Genomic DNA, 22,062 nt, shown 5'->3' on the forward strand with positions numbered 1-22,062 from the left:
CACTTACCGCAACGCAGTTGCTCAGGCTCAAAGCATAACGTGCTTAGGGTAGAGGGTTTTTCTTTGCATTGCACTTGTACAAGACTTTTATTTTCTTTAGCTGTTTCCCTTCTACGCTGCATTTTAACATTCATCACTTTCGAGTTATTTTGTCACGAGGTCAGTTATAAAAATTTGTTAGTGTCAACTTGACATCACAGGACCATAAGATCATTTACAGTTAAGCGTAACATTTCAAAATTATTATCAGGGTCAGTTCAGGTAAAGTTGAGATCAAATCTCTTTTCTTTTTCAGACATTCTCGTTCTGACAGGGCACTGTTATGTGTTACCTTGTTCGTCATTTAGTTTCCGGAATTTTGTTTAGTCAGCTTGTGTGCGTAAATTAGGGGCATTTTCACACAAGCATTTTGGAAAGTTATTGTTTCAAAGTTCGGTTTTTAATTCTAAATAGAATTTTTGCTCCTTTAGTTTCGTCTGTTGGAGCTGCAAGACACATAATGTGATGTGACGTGTTGTAGCACTGTTCACTGCACCGCACATTACAGAATTTTTTCATAATTGCTTATTTTGTATACGGTTTTAGGTTTTCCAATTATTTTTGGTAAAACTATAACGTATTACAGTTTCGTAATTCCAGTTCGATTTGGCGATTCTTTTTATCGGATAGCGTGTTTGTAAGCACACCACTTGCGTTTTTTAGATTCACATTAAAACACAGATATGCACGAAAGTTAAAGAATAAGAAACTAGTTTACACACATATAGAACAACAAATAATAGTGACAAAAATGAAGGTAGTAGTATCAAGTAACAGATTCCAGCAGAATAACATAGACACTACAAACGCTTTGAGGAATGTAGGGATCGTCACTGTACTGTCCTGACTCGTAGTTCGCCACCTATGAAACATGTCTGGAATGCAATGTGAAGTCGTGTACGTTGATACCAGCCCCTTGAGCAATTTTCGGAGAGTGGCACACAGTACATTTCCAGGCACTGCAAGAAATAACATTCGAAGGCTGATACGAGTACACTCTTGGGTTTATTGATGCCACAACAAACACCAAAGTGTGTTCATATCGAGTGAGGGACGGGGGGAGGGGGGGGGCACACCTAATACTGAGACTGTTGGTGGACATCATTTCAGAATGGAGTGAAAGATTGTTTACTATCGACAAACTGCACTTCTCGGTTCCTAATATTTTGCTGATGGATACTTTTTGTTACTGTTCCAAGTCAGTTGAAACTGACAGTCGATAATAAATAAGCAGTGATCCAGACAGTATCTGTTTTATTATTATAACAAAAGAGATCACGGTGCCTAGACCTGGCGTTAATTACGTGATGAACATGCCAACAAAGTTTGATAAATATCGCTCTGTTGCTCCATTTTGTTACACTTCGACGATGAATTTTGTAGCTTTGGGGTGTTTACTAACAATTAATGAATTCTTCCCTCCCTTCGAGGTACATACAGACTCTAGAGAGCGAGAATATCTCGAAAAATGAAGTATGGTCTTCATTTTATGGAAAAGTGGACTACCTTAATTCAATTTGACAAAAAGTCTTATTTGATATATTTCTCTTACAACAGGTATCGACTGAGCGAGCCTCACTTTGCTTGGACTTTTGTCTCTTCCTTCATCTGCGGGCAAAGGTGTCCAATTTTTACTGTCCTGCAGTATTCCAAGCTGCTACGTTTATCTCGTTGCCTCCGCTGCAGTCTTTTTTCGATGATTGTTTGTTGCAGGCTTCGTCATCATCAAAATGATTTATCTTATAATTTTCGCTGTCACTCATTTTTCTCCTACTTCTAGAAATACTCCTTCATTTCTGATACAAATACGAGGGCTGTCCAGAAAGTAAGTTACGATTGATCGCGAAATGAAAATCACAGTGAAAATCAGAAATGTTTCGTTTGTAACAGTTAGCTACACCATTCAGCTACTTCTCTACGCAGTCGCCGTTCTGACTCAGACATTCGTCGTAGCGTTGTACCAACTTTCCAATACCCTCATCATAGAAGGCAGCCGCCAGTGCTTTCCGCCAATTCTCTACGCTGGCCTAAAGCTCGTTGTCTGTGCCCAAAATGTTGTCTTCATAGCCAGCGGTTCGTTTGAGCAGAGATGAAACTCAGTGCGAGACAATTACGGGCTGTATTGTGGGTAACCAAACACTTCCAATTGAAACGATGCAGGAACATCTTCATTGCCCCTGCAGAATGAGGCTGAGAATTGTCTTGAAGAAGAAACCGCACGACAGTTATGTAATGTTTGTTGCATAGCTTCAGGGGAAAATTGTCACCAGGCCCTCGTACTTGGCGGGAGACACTATTTTCTATAACATCTTTACGCGCTCACTAAGAGCTCAGGAATGAAAAGAGTGACATAATTCTACCTAGAGTCATACTAGAGACACTGCCCAACACATGTTTGCAAAGCTTTATCGGATTTTCATAGTCGTTTCCATTTCGCGACCGATCGTAACTTACTTTCTGGACAGCCCTCGTACATCCCTCCAGTCTCCGATTTGAAAACTACTCGTGTAATTTGCGAAAGTAAGTAACCAAGCACAATTTATCTTTTACAGACTGGAAACTGTTATCCATAGTTGTGTTTCCCAAGTTGCGTTATGGTTTGTGAGGCAGTTACGGTGCGACTCCCATTTCCTCCCTTTCCTGTTTCTACGGGTATGGCATGCGGTAAGAAGACTGAGCTCGAAATTGCATTATTTTACAGTCAGGGAGATTTCATGAGACGTTTTCAGTTTGAAGTAATATGTAGCTTCACTTTGTTAAAACATGCCTCTCCATTACGTGCTCTTGTGGATATGTCGGAAACGCCACCTTAATTGAATATCCCCGTGACGCTCTGTCGTTTGGTATTCGCATCCGTCACGGAGTGTGCAGGTCTTCTTAGTACATTCACTGTCTCCTCTATGATGCCTACCCGGTAAAGGGTCCAGTGTGACGAATAACAATGGAAAATCAATTTTAATAGTGTTTTGTGGGTAGTAGAACGCCTCGGTAAAATACATTGCATGCTATGTGTCTTGTTCTTGTCGTGTGGTTAATGGTGGGGCTTAGTAATAAGTTCTGTTTTTAACATGCAGACTGATGTGAAACATCACTTTCCTGTTGACTGGGATTGTAGGAAAAGTGTGCTGAGAGTACATGTGCTTACGCTACAATCAACTTTTGCAAGTTTTAATCAATCTAGTTTTCTTGGCGATGCATATTTTTTCTGCTTATCCCTGATCGATGAGTAAAGTAGGATTGGATCCAAATGCAGTTCTAAACTAATCGATTGGCGAATGTGGTCGCGGAGTAGACATAATAAAGAGGACATCGTGCAACTGAAGTGAAACGATGCTACTCGTCACACTAAGAGAGCAAAAACAGGACACGTACAGTAACCAGTTTGCTCTGTTGTTCTGCATTTTTTTCGTGGCGAAGTGCTAATGATGATCACTATTTTTGAGTGCCTACCAATACAATCTACAATTCTTTAGTGAACACAGTACTTCATATTTATTAATCAAGAACATAGATTGCAATTGTATAAGGACATACATCTCGCATGCATTTAACTTCTGTTAAGTAAGTGTTTGCCAGGTGCGTGTAAGTTTTGTTTTCCACTATAACTAGTTTCAGCTGTTTGAAAATTATTTAAAAATTATGTTACCATTGTGCAACTACTTAATTTCAACTGTGACAATGGATACCGTCTTTGTTAAAGACCTTGCTCATCTTTGCTTGTTGCTAATGAAAGCATTTCACTGCTAAAATGGTGTATTCAATATGCTAGATATGTACTGTAATACGACTTCGTCAGTAACGAAATTATATCACGAGAGAAGAGTATACCGCAATTTTCTGTTCCTTTTCTTTTTAATAATTTAACCGACAAAGTCAAGCAGTTATTTCACTGTTTCAAAACTGAACTGGATCCCGTCGATATTGCAGCTACTTAACATTTAATAATGTGTTACTTTATTGGCGTGGGAGTAATATAATTTGATCACCTTGTCTGTGACAGAAGAGGTAGCGAGGGGTAGGAATGCGATTGCCTGTTTTGCTGGAACTGCGTTATTTGTTATAGATTAGATGAGGATGCAATCACTGGTTGGTCGATGGAGTTGTGTAGCAGCTCACAACATGAGAGATCTGATCATATGGAACCAAATATAAATTCAGGATGAAAGGATATAAATAACCAGACATTCCAAAAACATTGCTGTCATCGGAGAAAGTGAGAACCCACTGAATGGAATACACCGTCTATGAGTACTTTTGAGGAGGAGCAGCAGTGAGATTTGCGGTAAAAAAAAAAGAGCTAGACAAAGTGGACGAATCGTGCTACATTCGAATTATAATAACGCATGAGGGAGGGAGCAAAAAACGAGGTAAAAGGTAACACAGTCAACGGGAGCACTCCTCGACAAAAGAAGTCTACTCGTATCGCATATAGAAGACAAGCTGAAAAAAAAGTCTGAGTATTTTCTTCAGAAACACAGCGTGTTATGAAAGTGAATCATTGACTGTGAGAAAACCATATAATAATCTAACCTTTTTGAAAGATATAACCACCATTTGACTGTTGTACGGCTGGCCGTTGTGGCCGTGCGGTTTTAGGCGCTTCAGTCTGGAACCGCTACGGTCGCAGGTTCGAATGCTGCCTCAGGCATGGATGTGTGTGATGTCGTTAGGTTAGTTAGGTTTAAGTAGTTCTAATTCTAGGGGACTGATGACCACAGATGTTAAGTCCCACAGTGCTCAGAGGCATTTGAATCATTTTTTGAACTGTAGTACAGTCAAATGGCCGTTATGTCTTTCAAAAAAATGTATATGACTGTGGCTCCGCACTAAAGTAAAATCATTAATAATCTAGCCGTTTGAGACATAGTGTTAACAAAAAATACTAAAATTACTTGGTGTAATAAAGTAGGTAATGAGGTTCGATGAGTAAAATCGTGTGCGAAAAACATAACTCTTACATGGGACAGGATGAAAGGACTTCCGTTAAGACATCTGGCAATAAATTTGTAAGTTCTCTGTACTGGGAACTTGTTATCACAATTCCATTAACTTGTGGCAATCGCACTACTTCATTAGTAATAGTGATTCACATGTTTTAGTAGTTTATTTTACGTATCATGACTTTGTGACCTAACCAGTAAGACCGCTGTTAAGCATACACTCATGTTCAGAAAAAAGTAGAACATCTTGAAGATCTAGGGACAGGACGTTCATATTCACAGGACATGTACATCAGTATGTCCTGCAGAAATTATTAGCATTGGAACCATGTCGGCCCGCGGGTTCAGGGTCAGCTTCGATATTGCGGCGCAAGATCACCTACTGTAAAATGTGCCTGCCGCTCTCCTTGTCGATATAAACCGAACGTAATGGATCAGTGTGACTTGAACAGACGCACAGGATACCCGCAGAGTTACGCACGAACCGTACCGTCAAATCAGTGAATTTGAAAGAGGATACATTATTAGCATGAGTGAATGTGATGCATCCATCCAGGAAACTGCTGCTCGTATGGGAAGAAGTGGAAAGGGTGTGTGCACGATGGTTCACGAAAGGCCGTAGAACCTGACGAGATGGGTCAGGTCGAACCTCTCAGACCACCCTCCGAAAAGATCCACACCTCATCCGAATGGCATTACAGGACAGATCTGCGCCCTCCTTGCCCCTGGCACAACAGCAGAACAGTGTAACAGATCGTACACTATCAGGGGCGGTAATCCCGTTGGCGTTTACTGCGCCATGAGTTACGTGCGCTTCGTCCACTTCTCTGCCTACCTTTGAACAATGTGTAGAAACGTGTTAGATGGCAATGGCGTATGAAACGCCGTCACTGGGGACAGAACCGGCATCAGATAGTGTTTTCAGATGAATCCAGGTTCTGTTTGCTTGAAAATGATGGTGTTTTGACTCGCCGCAGACAGGGGGAGCGGCATCATAGTGACATCATTCACACAAGACATTGAAAGGTGGCTACACTGAGCCACAGCGCCAGAGATTGCGCCAAAGAGTATTATTCAGCCGCTTCCACTGGAGTTCTTGTCGAGAAGTCGTGGTGGCCAGTTCTTGTTCAGATGTAGTGGAGAGTAGTCATTCAGAAGATGTAGTGGAGAGTGCTTGTCGTGAAGTCGGAGTGGAGAGTTGTTGTGAAGTCGTGGTGGAGAGTGCTTGTTCCATGTTTTATGCAGTTTTGATGGGCTAGACAGCAGATGTTGTTCGAATGGAGATATTGTAATGATCAGAGTGCTTTTCGTCAATATACATTAAGGTAAAAAAAATTCCCTTTTCTTTTTATTATTTCAATGTCTTAAATAATGCGTCATTACAGGTTCAGTCAACAAAGCATCTGGCTGGTGTTCTTGTGTTAGAGTATAATTCTGGTTTTCTTGCGTAATTATAGTATTTCTATTTTTTTTAATTGCTTCAGTATAAATGGAGTTCAAAATTTCTTGTCTTATTGAAGAAGAACCGTGCCAGATGTGTACGTTGAATCACACTTCCACACACAGAAGTTACATTTGTGCTTTGGTTTCGTACGTTTTATAGTTGCTGGGAACTTAATTAATTAATTGTGTTAACAGAAATTTTATAAACATTCTTTGTTGTTATTCTAAGCAGTCAGATTGCGTACTGAAACTAGTCAGGGCCAACCGTTTACGAGACAGCGTAACCGCACCGACAGTAAAATTTATTTGAATAATCATTATAAAAATTTAATTTCCTTTTTCTTTTTATTATTTCAATGTCTTAAATAATGCGTCATTACAGGTTCAGTCAATAAAGCATCCGGCTGGTGTTCTTGTGTTAGAGTATAATTCTGGTTTTCTTGCGTAATTATAGTATTTCTATTTTTTTAAATTGCTTCAGTATAAATGGTGTTCAAAATTTCTTGTCTTATTGAAGAAGAACCGTGCCAGATGTGTACGTTGAATCACACTTCCACACACAGAACAGTTACATTTGTGCTTTGGTTTCGTACGTTTTATAGTTGCTGGGGACTTAATTAATTAATTGTGTTACGGGAAATTTTCTTACATTCTTTGTTGTTATTCTAAGCAGTCAGATTGCGTACTAAAACTAGTCAGGGCCAACCGTTTACGAGACAGCGTAACCGCACAGACAGTAAAATTTATTTGAATAATCATTATAAAAATTTAATTTCCCTTTTCTTTTTATTATTTCAATGTCTTAAATAATGTGTCATTACAGGTTCAGTCAACAAAGCATCTGGCTGGTGTTCTTGTGTTAGAGTAAAATTCTGGTTTTCTTGCGTAATTATAGTATTTCTGTTTTTTTTTAAATTGCTTCATTATAAATGGTGTTCAAAATTTCTTGTCTTATTGAAGAAGAACCGTGCCAGATGTGTACGTTGAATCACACTTCCACACACAGAACAGTTACATTTGTGCTTTGGTTTCGTACGTTTTGTAGTTGCTGGGGACTTAATTAATTAATTGTGTTGACGGAAATTTTCTTTCATTCTTTGTTGTTATTCTAAGCAGTCAGATTGCGTACTAAAACTAGTCAGGGCCAACCGTTTACGAGACAGCATAACCGCACAGACAGTAAAATTTATTTGAATAATCATTATAAAAATTTAATTAAGCCCCCATGCAACATACAACGCCGACTCAAGGCCTTATCCTAAGGGGCGCTTTCGGCTACAACCAGGCACTGTCACCAATGTCACCTACGTTAATGACATCCTGCGACCAGTAGCCATACTCTTTCTGCATAACAACTCAGACGGCAATTTTCAGCAAGACAGTACACTACCACATGCCGTTGCACGAACACGTGCTTTCTTTGTGCCATAGAATGTAAGCCTTTTGCTCTTGCTCGCCAGTTCACCAGAGTTGTCACTAGTCGGAACTGTGTGGGATATGGTGAAATGACAGGTAAAACACTGTGACCAAATTGCAGCCACCAGAGATGAACTTTGGAACCAGTGAACGCAGCATGGGTACAGGACGCCATTCGCACCTTATGTGCCATCACGCCTGGAACAAGTTATCACGGCCCACTGTGGACTCTGTGCCTACGACGCAACAGGACACGTGCTGAACCGAAATGACTGAAATGTTAATCATTTCTGCAGAACATACTAATGTGCATATCCTGTGAATATGAACGTCCGATCTCTAATCGTTCAAGGTGTATTTTTTTCTGAACATGAGTGTATATCCTATTACTGACGGGGAAAATATTGAATAATTACAGTTCAAGAAAAGTTTCATGACACTTCTGCAATTTATTTTTAAATACTAGTCGCCTTTATTTCTGGTTCTTAGACTCACATTTTTGGAATTATAGTTCTACTTTCCATGAGCGTAAGTTCATTACCAAGGATTGTTCTCCCACCGCAGTACATTAAATTCAATGTCTTTCATGCCACCACGTTCATCATGTCCATACTACGGACACCGACTCGACGTACAGTTCTCCCCTAGACAATGACTACCGCCCAAGCCGTGCTGCAGAAAGGGTGGAACTTCTATGGGTAAAGCAGGCGGTATGCATACACCCTCTGTGGTATAAGAGCGAGGCGTACAGGGCCGAACTTGTAGAGCAAAACGGTTATTTTAATATAAACAAGAAATAATTAAAAGAGTTACGTTGAGTGTTATTTTAAGAGAAATAGTTCATCTCAGAAGAAAAATAGTTGCCGGCCACATGAAACTAGTCAGATACTGATGAGTTATTTACATGTCCATGAGGAGTACGATTAAACTCCTTGTTCATTCGAAATTATGTTTCCTGTGATTCATTTTGAATGGATTTTGGCGTTGTGTATTTGCATCGCCCGAGCTTGCCTTAGTCTCTAATGACCTGGACGTCGACTGAATGCTAAACTCTAATCCCTTTATTTGTGTGTTTTGTGATCGGGCAGGATGACACAAGCTGAGACACCGTGGTACGTAGGAGTATTAGAGTGCAAAAACTGTAGAGGAAGATAGAGAGACTAGGTCATTCTTCTTATCCTTTAATGTATGTCTTATGACAAGTTTCAGATTGAGGCACTGCAACGTGTGCTGTTATGAGCATCCTCCTTCATCTGCATGTTCGTCCATCACTAATGTCATCCATCATTTCACTTCTCTTCCTACATCTTCTAGTCAGCCCCTCCACTCTTCACTCTACAATTTTTTGTTGCAGATAGTTCCTATGCAGTGTAGGTTTCCTCTTTCTGATCACTTCCAATAAACTTCTTTCTTCCCGTATTTTCTTCATTACTGCTCAGTCCTAAGTCTCTCAGTCCACTTCACCTCAGGCATTCTTCTCGATACTGACATTTCAAAACTTTCTAAGTACCTTGTGTCTTTTTTTTAACTGTCCATGAGTCACCACAGTATAACACTAGACTCCATATATGACTGTAAGAGGTCCATGACTAAGGAATTTATTGCTAGCGCACTCGAGCAGATGTAACTTCGATGGATGGCTCACGTGCTGCCTGTGATATGTGTGCTACAATAGAATCGCAGACCAGGGAGAAGTGTCGGCAGCAGTAGTAGTAGTAGTAATAGTAGTAGCTCGCAGTCGGGTGGTCGCTCTTAGAGAGCAGTTGCCTAGCTGTATAGCTCACAGAGAACACACGTGTACTGTATCGAATTACCAAGGCCGGTCGTGGAGAACGATGGCAGAGCCTAAGTGATGTAGTATAAGGTAAAAGTAAAAATTATTATTATTTATAGCCGCGCCCATTTGTTATTTGTAACAACTGATTTTGTACTATTTTTATATCAAGTTCCATGTAAATGTTTTTAAAAATCTTTTAATAATAATCTTTCTTATAAAGATAACTTCCGACAATCACGCATCTTAATTTAAAGATTTTACTAATTTCTCCTATCCGTGTTCATCCCTATTATCGTAAAGAAAAATCAGTTCTTTCTTTTTATATATAACAAATATAGTGGCCAGCATTGCACTGGGCTGTGCCACAAAAATTTCTTATAGGAGCAGATATATGCGCGTTATCCGGTCGCATAATTGAGGTAAGAATCTTCAATTTGTTCAGAATGACTTTTCAGGGCCACGACGCAGCATTGCTGACGTCTAGATTTTCCAGTTTAGATTCACAGTCCGTTAATTATTGAAAGGTTATATATGAGCCACAATTTTTTTGAGACGTTAGTCACATTTTTATTGCGAGGTCACGGCGATAATTTAACTGTTGGGAGGTTACATGATGTTTAGGAGATATTTCTCTCAACTCCATTTGAATTCTTCTTGCTGTTAGTAACTGCTTCACTTTTTCAAATTCTGTCTTTTTCAGAGATATCCTCCTCGTTATTTGTTGTGTATAGCTTCTGTTCTATTGCATTAAACCTCCCATGAACAGAAAGGATTTGACTTGTCCGAACTTTTTACATCCAGTAATATGTTAACTGACGTGTCCTTGTTGCAATTCTCATGATTTATGTCTTTTCTATATTTATCTCCATACCATACTCCTCGCTCTTTCTTGCAATACTCTTCAACATAAGTTGTAGTCTCTCTTTTGATTCCAATAGTTCTGGCTAATCATGCGTGTTTTATGGTACTTGTCTTTTCTCCACCAGTTGCAATGCCTCTTGCGTCCTCTGTGTCCTTACCTATCAGCTGTTCTGTGTTACAAAAAGGTACGACCAAACTTTCAGGAAACATTCCTCACACACAAAGAAAGAAAATATGTTATGTGGACATGTGTCCGGAAACGCTTACTTTCCATATTAGAGCTCATTTTATTACTTCTCTTCAAATCACATTAATCATGGAATGGAAACACACAACAACAGAACGTACCAGCGTGACTTCAAACGCTTTGTTACAGGAAATGTTCAAAATGTCCTCCGTTAGCGAGGATACACGCATCCACCCTCCGTCGCATGGAATCCCTGATGAGCTGATGCAGCCCTGGAGAATGGTGTGTTGTATCACGGCCGTCCAGAATACGAGCACAAAGAGTCTGTACATTTAGTACCGGGTATGCGTAGACAAGAGCTTTCAAATGCGCCCATAAATGAAAGTCAAGAGGGTTGAGGTCAGGAGAGCGTGGAGGCCATGAAATTGTTCCGCCTCTACCAATCCATCGGTCACCGAATCTGTTGTTGAGAAGCGTACGAACACTTCGACTGAAATGTGCAGGAGCTCCATCGTGCATGAACCACATGTTGTGTCGTACTTGTAAAGGCACATGTTCTAGCAGCACAGGTAGAGTATCCCGTATGAAATCATGATAACGTGCTCCATTGAGCGTAGGTGGAAGAACATACTGATGAAACTAAAATGAGCTCTAACATGGAAATTAAGCGTTTCCGGACACATGTCCACATAACATCTTTTCTTTATTTGCGTGTGAGGAATGTTTCCTGAAAGTTTGGCCGTACCTTTTTGTAACACCCTGTGTATGTTAAATATATTCGGTGAAAGTGAACATCTTTGCCCTACACCGCGTCCAGTGCTCATCTCATTCGCCTCTTCATTCCCTACTTTGTCGCTTTCTGCTTTGTGCATAGCTCCTTTATTAACAACGTTCCATCCTTCCAGTCCATATCAACATTTTTTTAAAATTTTCAATAATATACTACAGTTGACTCTGTCGAATGCTTTCGTCCAATCGATTAAGCAAATATACACTTCCTTGTTCGTTTCTATCAATCTTACTCTGACCATCCTCTGACAACCTATAGCCTCTCTTGTTTCTTTACCGTTTCCAAACCTGAACAGGTCTCCCCTAATATCTCTACTATGTGAGACCTTAACTTTTCCCGGCGAATTGAATGTTCATAAAATGCCTTGACACCGGTCATCCTATGGAATACAACAACACGGAGATTCTGGCTTTCACGTCCAGCTATTGGGATAGTGTTATTAAGGAAGCTGTTGAAATCAAACTATCAAGCAACCTTATAAAAAGAGATGGTGGATTTTGTTTAAATGATGCTTGGAATCCCGCTCTGTCTCTCTTCAAAAAACAGAGGGACAGAATTAGTGCTACCTGACCTGTTGATTGGTAGTCATTATCGATATTTCTTATGTTCGTTATCTTTGGTTGTGTGTTGACTCTGCGGTTACTTTTTCTGTTGTGGTACCTTTCTTGTTTCTCCCCTGTGAACCGAGGTATTAAATTCCCTTGCACATTGCTTCCTCCTTGCAGTTGTGCCTTGAGAATGGCAGGGAGTGCTCCTGTCGAAATATCGTCGGTGGTCGACGACGTCACCCGGCAGCAAACCCGTAAGTTATTTGAAAATCTCTAATATGTTCTCCAATAAGCGTAAATCGAGATTGGATTATATACAATAAATAATTGATGACACTGGGTGGAAATCAGACAGAGAGAACATAGCACAGGAGTGGAAATAGTGGGAGGCTGCTTGATATCAGGCTAAAAATTGACTACCTCTTTCCCTCCCAGATTGAAGAATAGTACAACATAAGAATGAATATGAAAGTACACATAACATCGTACAATTTACAGTCAGTTTACGAACGGGGCTGAGGAGTAACAAGTTGTTGTTCACGTACTGGATGCCAAGTACTGTAATTGATATTGGCCTTATATGACAGTCATACATTCGAGAGGTAGGAAAGCCGTCATTAAGGGCACTGATTAAGAAGTAAGAATGACGAAAGATCGCAACGGACCGCCATTACTGAAGGCAGCCCGTCGGAGTCCGGCCGGTCTCTGGGCCTCGCGTCAGCTGGACTGGACGCCACAGCGGTCACATCCACGACGCATTGCGCGCCCATTATGCAATCACGACGGCTCGCCAAGTGTCCATTGTTGCGACCGGAAGGCAGCGACAAGAGGCTTGTTTGCAAAAGCCGTCAGCCAATTCAGCCGGCGGCCATCTGTCTGATGGAACAGTGCGTGTCCAGTGCAGCTCCCGGCTCTGTACTGTGCTTCGTGGAAGCTGCGCTGACGTCATGCCGGTACAGCTCAGCTGCAACAGAAACCCCGCGTTCGCTGGGGAGGCTGCGCCGCCAGATCTAACTTCGATCCGAATCCGTCTTAGATATGGATTTATTGCTTATTCACCATAGCATAACATTCATGTCATAATGTCTTAGGTAACAAAATTAGTAAGGCGTTACTTTTCTCGTGACTAGCACATCGCGTTTCAGGAACTTACTCTCATCTTGAAGACCTGTGGGACTTTACTTTTGATATATCTTCGTATTTTGTTACCCTTCAAACAGAAAAAAAACACACTTTGCAGGATCTATTCGTACCACTTTTACTTATCTGAGCTGCTTATTTATTGGGCGTTGTGAATTTTAATTTGCAACACAGGCACATGGTTAAAATGGCTATGAGCACTATGGGACTTAACATCTTAGGTCGTCAGTCAGCTAGAACTTAGAACTACTTACACCCAAATAACGTAAGGACATCACACACATCCATGCCCGGGGCAGGATTCCAACCTGTGACCGTAACGATCGCGTGGTGTCAGACTGAAGCGCCTACAACCGCTCAGCCAAACCGGCCGGCATACAGACAGATGATGAAAGACTTTTGTAGCAAGGAAGGAAGGAAGAAAGATTAGGATTTCAGTATCGTCAACATCGAGGTCACTGGAGAAGGAGCACAAGCTCAGAATGTTTCAAGGATGGGGAAGGAAATCGTCCGTGCCTTTTGAAAGGAACAGTCCCGGCGTTTGCGTAAAGCTATTAACGGAAGTCAGGAAAACCAAAATCTGGATGGCCGGACGCAGTTTTGAACTATCATCCTCTAGAATCTGAGTAAAGTTTGCTAACTACTGAGCCCCCACATTCAGTACTTCGGTACTTCTTCGGTAGTGCCGGAGGTGTCAAGTAACTGCTGAAATGTTTCTTAATGGTTTATTTTACGGCACAGTCACATAAAATTTCTGCAATAAATAATGTTTTCTGCTGTCACGTGTCAGTTTCAGATAATAAGACGGAAGCCGTAATTTGAATTGTCTATCGGACGCTTGAGACTTGACAACATGTTCTTTTTAAAGTGCTTGGGAGTGAACTACTGCTCCCTTCTCATGACCGATGACGGCCGAAACCAGGCATTTTCTTGTTGAAATTATATGTGAGAGTGTTGGAAAATAAACCATTTTAAGTAAACCTTTTGTTTGTTGCTTATCTAGGATAAATGGAGACACTAGGATCTTAGTAAAAACTGGAAAGACTTTTTTTAAATATTCATTTACTATGTATACTGTAGGGTGTGCAGCAATATACACAATGTGGTACCATGTGTCCACCTCGAAAATCTGGAAGGATAAGGAAACTGTCCCTAAATCAGCTGACTCGAAGCACTAAAAGGAAAGAAAGACTTCCGCATATGGTCTCACAAATTTCGGCAATAACTATGCAAAGCAGGAATTGGTCCATACTGGCAGATCGGTGACCTGGAAATGATAATGTAGAAAGATTATAGTTCACTCGAGGAAAATTACCGCAAAAGAAAGAAAAAAAAGAAAGTAAAATATGATGAAAGGAAGTGAAACAGATTTCTTTCAGCTGTAAATGATGTGCTGGACGTGTATGAATTCTTTATGCTGAAGGAAGCACAATACCTGTAAACAGATTTAAAACTAGCCTAATAACATCAGTATACAAAATTTGTAGCCTGCCATTTCTATTTATTCTACTGAGGCCATTAAGAAGACGATTCCAGGGATAGGAAGTTAGTGCAATACACACACATGAATTACACTCAAGACTGAAAATTCCTGGCGGATTAAAACTGTGTGCCGTACCGAGACTCGAACTCGGGACCTTTGCCTTTCGCGGACAAGTGCTCTACCAAGGCAAAGGTCCCGAGTTCGAGTCTCGGTCCGGCACACAGTTTTAATCTGCCAGGAAGTTTCATATCAGCGCACATTCTCATTCTGGAAACACTCAAGACTTAAGCAAATTCCTATAGCTCTTAAAAACGAAATTAAACGTCTCAAGTGTGTTCTTCTACGCTTGACAAAATAAAACTTCTATAGTAACTGTACTATTTAATTCCATAATGACACAGTTGTATACTTAAAAAATCTCTTGCGTTGGATGAAATTAAGTACGAAGATCAGAAGAATGGAACCTCACCGGGTGTATGCTACATACACCACGAACAACGAAAGGTTTATAAAAGCTACTATGGTAGAAAAGAAATCATTCAGTGTAATATCGTAAAAGTCAATTTGCCTTAGAAGTAGCGAAATTTTGTTTGCCTCCTATTATGTTATTCTTGGAGAAAATCGCGAACAGCGCATGCGCTGGTCGTGGAAACTTCAAGCTGTTACGATCGATCAAGAGTGCCAGAAGATTGTGCAGAGTAAGCCTTCTTTGGTGCCGTGTTTACCCTCTTGACGAAAGTCTTCTATACAGATCCGTAACCGCCGTATCCTTAGAATTTCCGTTCATGATGGAGTAACTATTTTCCTCTTGTTTCAGTGCAACAACACTTTACATGAGTTATCACTCTCAGAGGATCTGAGACGGTGATATTCTCCACCGAGCAGGTCAACATTTTTCTTCGATAGCTAGTGTACAAAATACGAGCTTATGGAATACGAAGTAAATACTCATGGAGCGTTAGATCTTTCGTGATTGGCACTCATGAGCGTTGTAACTTTATTAAGGGCAAATACACTACTGGCCATTAAAATTGCTACACCACGAAGGTGACGTGCTACAGATGAGAAATTTAATCGACAGGAGGAAGATGCTGTGATATGCAAATGATTAGCTTTTCAGAGCATTCACACATGGTTGGCGCCGGTGGCGACACCTACAACGTGCTGACATGAGGAAAGTTTCCAACCGATTTCTCATACACAAACAGCAGTTGACCGGCGTTGCCTGGCGAAACGTTGTTGTGATGTCTCGTGTAAGGAGAGAAATACGTACCATCACGTTTCCGACTTTGATAAAGGTCGGATTGTAGCCTATCGCGATTGCGGTTTATCGTATCGCGACATTGCTGCTCGCGTTGGTCGAGATCCAATGACTGTTAGCAGAATATGGAATCGGTGGGTTCAGGAGGGTAATACGGAACGCCGTGCTGGATCCCAACGGCCTCGTATCACTAGCAGTCGAGATAACAGGCATCTTATCCGCATGGCTGTAACGGATCGTGCGGCCACGTCTCGATCCCCTAGTCAACAGATGGGGACGTTTGCGACACAACAACCATCTGCACGAACAGTTCGACGACGTTTGCAGCAGCATAGACTATCAGCTCAGAGACCATGGCTGCGGTTACCCTCCACGCTGCATCACAGACAGGAGTGCATGCGATGGCGTACTCAACGACGAACCTGGGCGCACGAATGACAAAATGTCATTTTTTCGGATGAATCCAGGTTCTGTTTACTGCATCATCATGGTCGCATCCGTGTGTGGCGTCATCACGGTGAATGCATATTGGAAGCGTGTATTCGTCATCGCCATACTTGCGTATCAGCCGGCGTGATGGTATGGGGTACCATTGGTTACACGTCTCGGTCGCCTCTTGTTCGCATTGACGGCACTTTGAACAGTGGACGTTACATTTCAGATGTGTTACGACCCGTGGCTCTACCCATCATTCGATCCCTGCGAAGCCCTACATTTCACCAGGATAATGCGCGACCGCATGTTGCAGGTCCTGTACGGGACTTTCTGGATACAGAAAATGTTCGACTGCTGCCCTGGCCAGCACATTCTCCAGATCTCTTACCAATTGAAAACGTCTGGTCAATGGTGGAATACGCCAGTCACTACTCTTGAGGAACTGTGGTATCGTGTTGAAGCTGCATGGGCAGCTGTACACGCCATCCAAGCTCTGTTTGACTCAATGCCCATCCGTATCAAGGCTGTTGTTACAGCAGAGGTGGTGGTTCTGGGTACTGATTTCTCAGGATCTATGCACCCAAATTGCATGAAAATGTAATCACAATATCAGTTATAGTATAATATATTTGTCCAATGAATACCCGTTTATCATCTTCAATTATTCTTGGAGTAGCAATTTTAATGGCCAGTAGTGTATTAATTTGTAACTCATACAAAGCAGATACGAGTTTCAACGTTATAAAGTTCCTTAGAGTAGTCATAAACACTGTAGATAACACGTTGCCAGCGATTTGCAACTCGTAGTATACGCTTAGCAGAGCAAGTTGTGTTCACAATTCAAATAGAGCAGTCTATTGGTTACTGTATCTCTTTAAGAATTGTGAAGCGAATGCCACGAAGTCCTTCCCTAAATTTATGAATGAAGTTTAAGTCGCAAGGGTTTAAGTGGCGCAAGTTGCGACTGATTTGTTCGATCGATGGGGCTAGGAGGTGCTGTAGCACCCACTACAACAGTGGGACTTCAAGCCTGTGACTTCAAAAAATGGCTCTGAGCACTATGAGACTTAACATCTGTGGTCATTAGTCCCCTAGAACTGAGAACTATTTAAACCTAACTAACCTAAGGACACCACACACATCCATGCCCGTGGCAGGATCCTGTGACTTCAACTTGATACCTTCGCAACTGTGAAAGACAGATCATCTGCTGAACAAGTGTTCACAGCTCTTGAGAAAAACTCCGGACGAACAGGCCATGACGGCCCAACGGTACTGACCGTCATCCTCATCCCACATGCACCACTGCATGCAGATACAGAGGGGCATCTGATCAGCACACCGCTCTCCCGACCGTATGTCAATTTATGAGACCGGAGCCGCTACTTCTCAGTGAAGGAACTGCTCAGCTTGCCTCACAAGGGCTGGATGCATCCCGCTTGCCAACAGCGCTCGGCAGACCGGATGGTCACCCATCCAAGTAGTAGCCCAGCCGGACAGCGCTTAACTTCGGTGGCCTGACGGGAACCGCTCTACCACTGCGGCAAGGCCGTTAGCTCATAGCTCTTAAGGTATGCATTTTGGAGGCATTGCTTACTTGAGTATTTTTTTCTTGTTTTGGTCCACACTAGCACATCTAAAAATGTGGAAAGGCAAGAGCTTGCACCAGAACAGATTTGTGACACAGTCTGAGGATGAAGAAATGCTCAGTATATATGTTGGCAAGCGGGGTGCGCTCAGCCCGTGTGAGGTCAATTGAGGAGCTACTTGATTGAAAAGTGGCGGCATAGGTCATGAAAACTGACAATGGCCAATAGAGCGGTGCGCTGACCACATGCCCCTCCATATCCACATCTTTCGACTCATATGGGCTGAAGATGACACGGCGACCGGTCTGAGTCGTGCGCGGCTCGCATTCGTGCTGTTTATTGCTTGACATGTTGTTTTTGCGGTGCCGTCGTCTCGTTTCTTATTCGATTGACTGGCGTCACTAAGTTGCTGGTATTCTTGCCCATGAGTGGCAGCAGCAGCGCTTATCCATAAGTGCACTGTCGTACTATCTCTGGAGCTACCTTTAGTATTTCTGGGTCGTATCTGTCGGAGTTCAGTTGGGACTGGGCGCCAGTGAGGCGCGGACAGCCAGTACTCGCCGACAGCTGTGAACACACATGCACACATGCACACGCCGAAGGAGACTGGAGCGGGAACGACCGTTGGTTGGTCTTTCGGTCGGCCGTCTCATTGGGCGACGTGTATTTGGTCTCTTGTCCGTTTCTGGGCCTCGTCAGTTGGTCATCTTGCCGGACGTGGGTCGGTTCCTTCCTTGCACAGAGATGTCGTGTGGCCAATGGGCAAGTGTTACCTCTGCATGATTGGGTCCGAGCCAGTGTGCCCAGGTCGCCGTGTCTCCGAGTTCCGAACGAACATGGAGTTGAGTCAGGATGGAGCTGCAGTGAGGTCTGGATAGCCAAGACTCACCAGACCCATCCCCGCCCTCTGCCACATCTTCACCGATGTGCCCCCCTACCCTCCATCTCTACACCCTACTTCTCCTTTCCCTAGGTGGCTTCCATCAACTCCCCCTCCCGGATGATGCCCTCTCTCCCTTCATTTATCCCTCCTATCAACTCTGATCCTCACTCCCCCTCCTTTCCTCTGTCCATTCCCTGGGCTCCCTCTTCCCCCCTTCCGTCCTGTTTTCTCCCCACTAAACCTCTCCCTACCTCCCTTCTCCCCTCCCCCGAGTCCTTTTGTATTCACCTCCTCTGCCTACCCCACTCCCTGTCGCGTCCGCCCAGCGCCCCTCACCCCTCTTATGGGTCCTCATCCTCCATCAGCTCCTTTCCCGGCTCCTCCCCCTTTTTTATTTTCCCATCATCTGTCCAGTTTCCCCCCACCTGCTCTTGGCAGTGGTATGTCACATATGCCAACATTTTAGTGCAGTGTTCCAGTGACTGTTCAGTGTTGTTCGTCTTTCTGATGTTGCGAACAGAAACCATGCTGTCGCTGGGTGTGAATTTTATGTCTTTTGCGAACAGAAACCAGACTGTCCCCGTGTTTTTTTTTAATTGTCTGTCTATTGTTTTACCTGTCTGCTTTGTGTGTATTTTCTTAGCGTCATCATCCCTCTGTTCTTTGTTTTCAGTTCCACGATGTTACTCTTTACGTCTCCGATTTTATCGCTGTTTTTATTATTTATTCTCTTCATCTTTCTAACAAAGTGTGTAGGCTGAAGAGCGGCATACTAAGCTGCTGCCAGCCCGCCCCCTTTGGGGGGGAATTGAAATTCAATAAAGGAAAAAAAAAACCTCAGCAGACCGTTACTGACTCACATGACTTGAGTGGGGACGACCTTGGTTGGTCGTTCGGTCGGCCGTCTGATCGACTACGTAGATTTTGGTCGCCGACCGCTAAGGGTTCTCTGTAGAGATGGGCAAAACTGTTCTTTTCAGAGATCGGATCAGAACTGTTCGCTCCCTAAAATGAATTAGCTCTTTTTCATGACTCACCACTCATTTACAATAGAAAATGAATGGAAGGCACATTGCCCTTTAAACTTATTTTATTCCAGTACTATACCTGTATTTTGATCTTATTTGATCCCATTTTGAAGTAACACAGATAATGAGTAAGAATTTTGTATTGTTTATTGAAATTTCCACGATATGACAAAGTTTTTGATTATTGATTTATTTTGCACTATCGTGGTTTTTTGGGTAATCGGAAAATGTTGTAACATGAGATTTACATTAACAATATATTTGGCTATAATGTATTAAAATTTCATTAACCTCATACAAATACATCGCAAGCCATATATTTTTAAAGTGAACGTTTCCTTCCGAAGACGCCTAAAATCGCAAAATCCGTACCAGAATAAGAAAAAAATATATAAATTTGACTGTAAAACGAAAGTGCTGCATATAGCCTTACGCAGAATAAAACAAGGAAAATATTGGTGTATCACATTTTGCGATACGTTTATCGGTTCGCTCGTAATTAAAGCGTAAATTCGAGTGTCCATAATAAAAATCCTATAGTAAGAGGAGTCGTCAGGAACCTAATCTGATCAGTTTAAACAAATAAAAATGAAATAAAAACAAATGATGTATACATAACATAATAATGTAATATACATAGCGGTATTACTACAAAGAACAATATCCAGTAGAGACGAACTCCGATGCAGAAGCACTGAGTCGAGCAGGTCGAGCCGCGAGCTGTATTACTGCGTGAGCTAAGACCACAGAGACCAGAGTGACACCTGAGTTGCTTTGCTCAACGCTCTGGCTAGAGTCGAGACGGTGGGGTGAGCGTTGAGCTGGCGAGTTCCGAGGGTGGGGGGAGCGGTGAACTCACCCGCTGCGAGACAAATCGTCCGTTCCCTTGCGAGCAGGTTGTTGCAAGTAGTTCCTATGTTATCCGTTAGGTGGCTCTCTGTCCTGTTGCTCGCATCAACTGCCCAGAGGTCAGGACGTGCGACTGAAACGATCGCCGACAGAGTGCGATGCGAAGTTAAGCTGCGCCAGACACTGCACACGGCAGACGACGCACAGAGACGGCACGGCATATGTGAAACACAAAATCCAATGGGGCACTGCACAATGCAGGCAGTCAAGGTACAAACAGGGCAGAGGCCGGCGCTGGCTGTGTTGTGTGGTGTGCACTGTGCTGTGACCAGCAGAGGCGCTGCTGATATGCTCCATCTCTCTCTCTCTCTCTCTCTCTCTCTCTCTCTGCCGTGGGAAACGTTTGGAGCTACCGTTCTTTTTTTCGGAATCACTGATTGTTCACTCCTTTGAAAGATTCAACTCTATGAATCAGTTCAAGAGCGGATCCCCCATCTCTAGTTCTCTGTGTGTGTCGACATGTGGTTCGTTCTTGTTGTTCCACGGTGATTACCTTTAGCATTCTTCGAGTTCTTGTGGAAGAGTTTTCGTGGAACTGTGTCTAGCTTGTGTGATTTCGACTGAGCATTTAATTTTAATGCTGTCTGGCGTAGGCAGTCGGACGGTTCGGACACAGCAGCGAGGATGTCTCCGCAGTGAGGTCATTAGCGCAGTGTAACGCAGTGTTTTTCCTCGCCGTAAGATGCTGTTGGGCACTGCGTGTAGTTCGACAGCCCTTGGTGTTTCTTCATAGGTTTGAGCGGTTATTGTGCATTGGCTGTATTTAGACGTTAATATTTGAAGACGTAGCGCTGCTGGTATCCTTGTCCTCGCTGACAGTTTCCATTGTCGTGCCGTTGGTTGGGCGGAAGGGAATTCATTAGGTGGCTGGTCGGGCTGCAGCCATCCCTAGGTAGGGTAGCCATCCGATTATCCAATCTTACTTTTGGCTGCTGTCTCACCTAACTTTACGTTAAAGTTACCTCCTCAGGCCGACCCTTGGAACACTTCTGAGCACCACTGTTCTGTTGGGTTTGAATTGTGATTTTCTTTTAGTCTGAAGTACTGTGCGAGGCCTTCAGCCGTCTATTAGTTTAGTTAGTTTTAATGTTAAGACAAGATTCTTGTTTAAACTAATTTTGTTTAAAAAAAAAGGGAAGAGGAATTTTGCTCTATTGGAAAGGCCTTCAGCCTTCAGTTGTTCTATGTTAAGTGTGTGGCCTTTAGCTGAGCTATTATGTGAAATATTTTTAACTAAGGCCTTCAGCCGTCTATTAGTTTAGTTAGTTTTAATGTTAAGACAAGATTCTTGTTTAAACTAATTTTGTTTAAAAAAAAAAGGGAAGAGGAATTT

The 22,062-nt window shown here is 42.5% G+C and overlaps 1 protein-coding gene across 1 annotated transcript in view; it reads left to right on the forward strand.

Annotated features, from left to right (window-relative positions):
- Positions 1–22,062, forward strand: part of LOC126092090 (somatostatin receptor type 4-like) — a 389,704-nt gene that overhangs the window by 209,337 nt on the left and 158,305 nt on the right. The gene's annotated exons all lie outside the window — the stretch shown is intronic.

Source organism: Schistocerca cancellata, chromosome 7 (assembly GCF_023864275.1).
Source record: "Schistocerca cancellata isolate TAMUIC-IGC-003103 chromosome 7, iqSchCanc2.1, whole genome shotgun sequence".
Taxonomy (NCBI): Eukaryota; Metazoa; Arthropoda; class Insecta; order Orthoptera; family Acrididae; genus Schistocerca; species Schistocerca cancellata.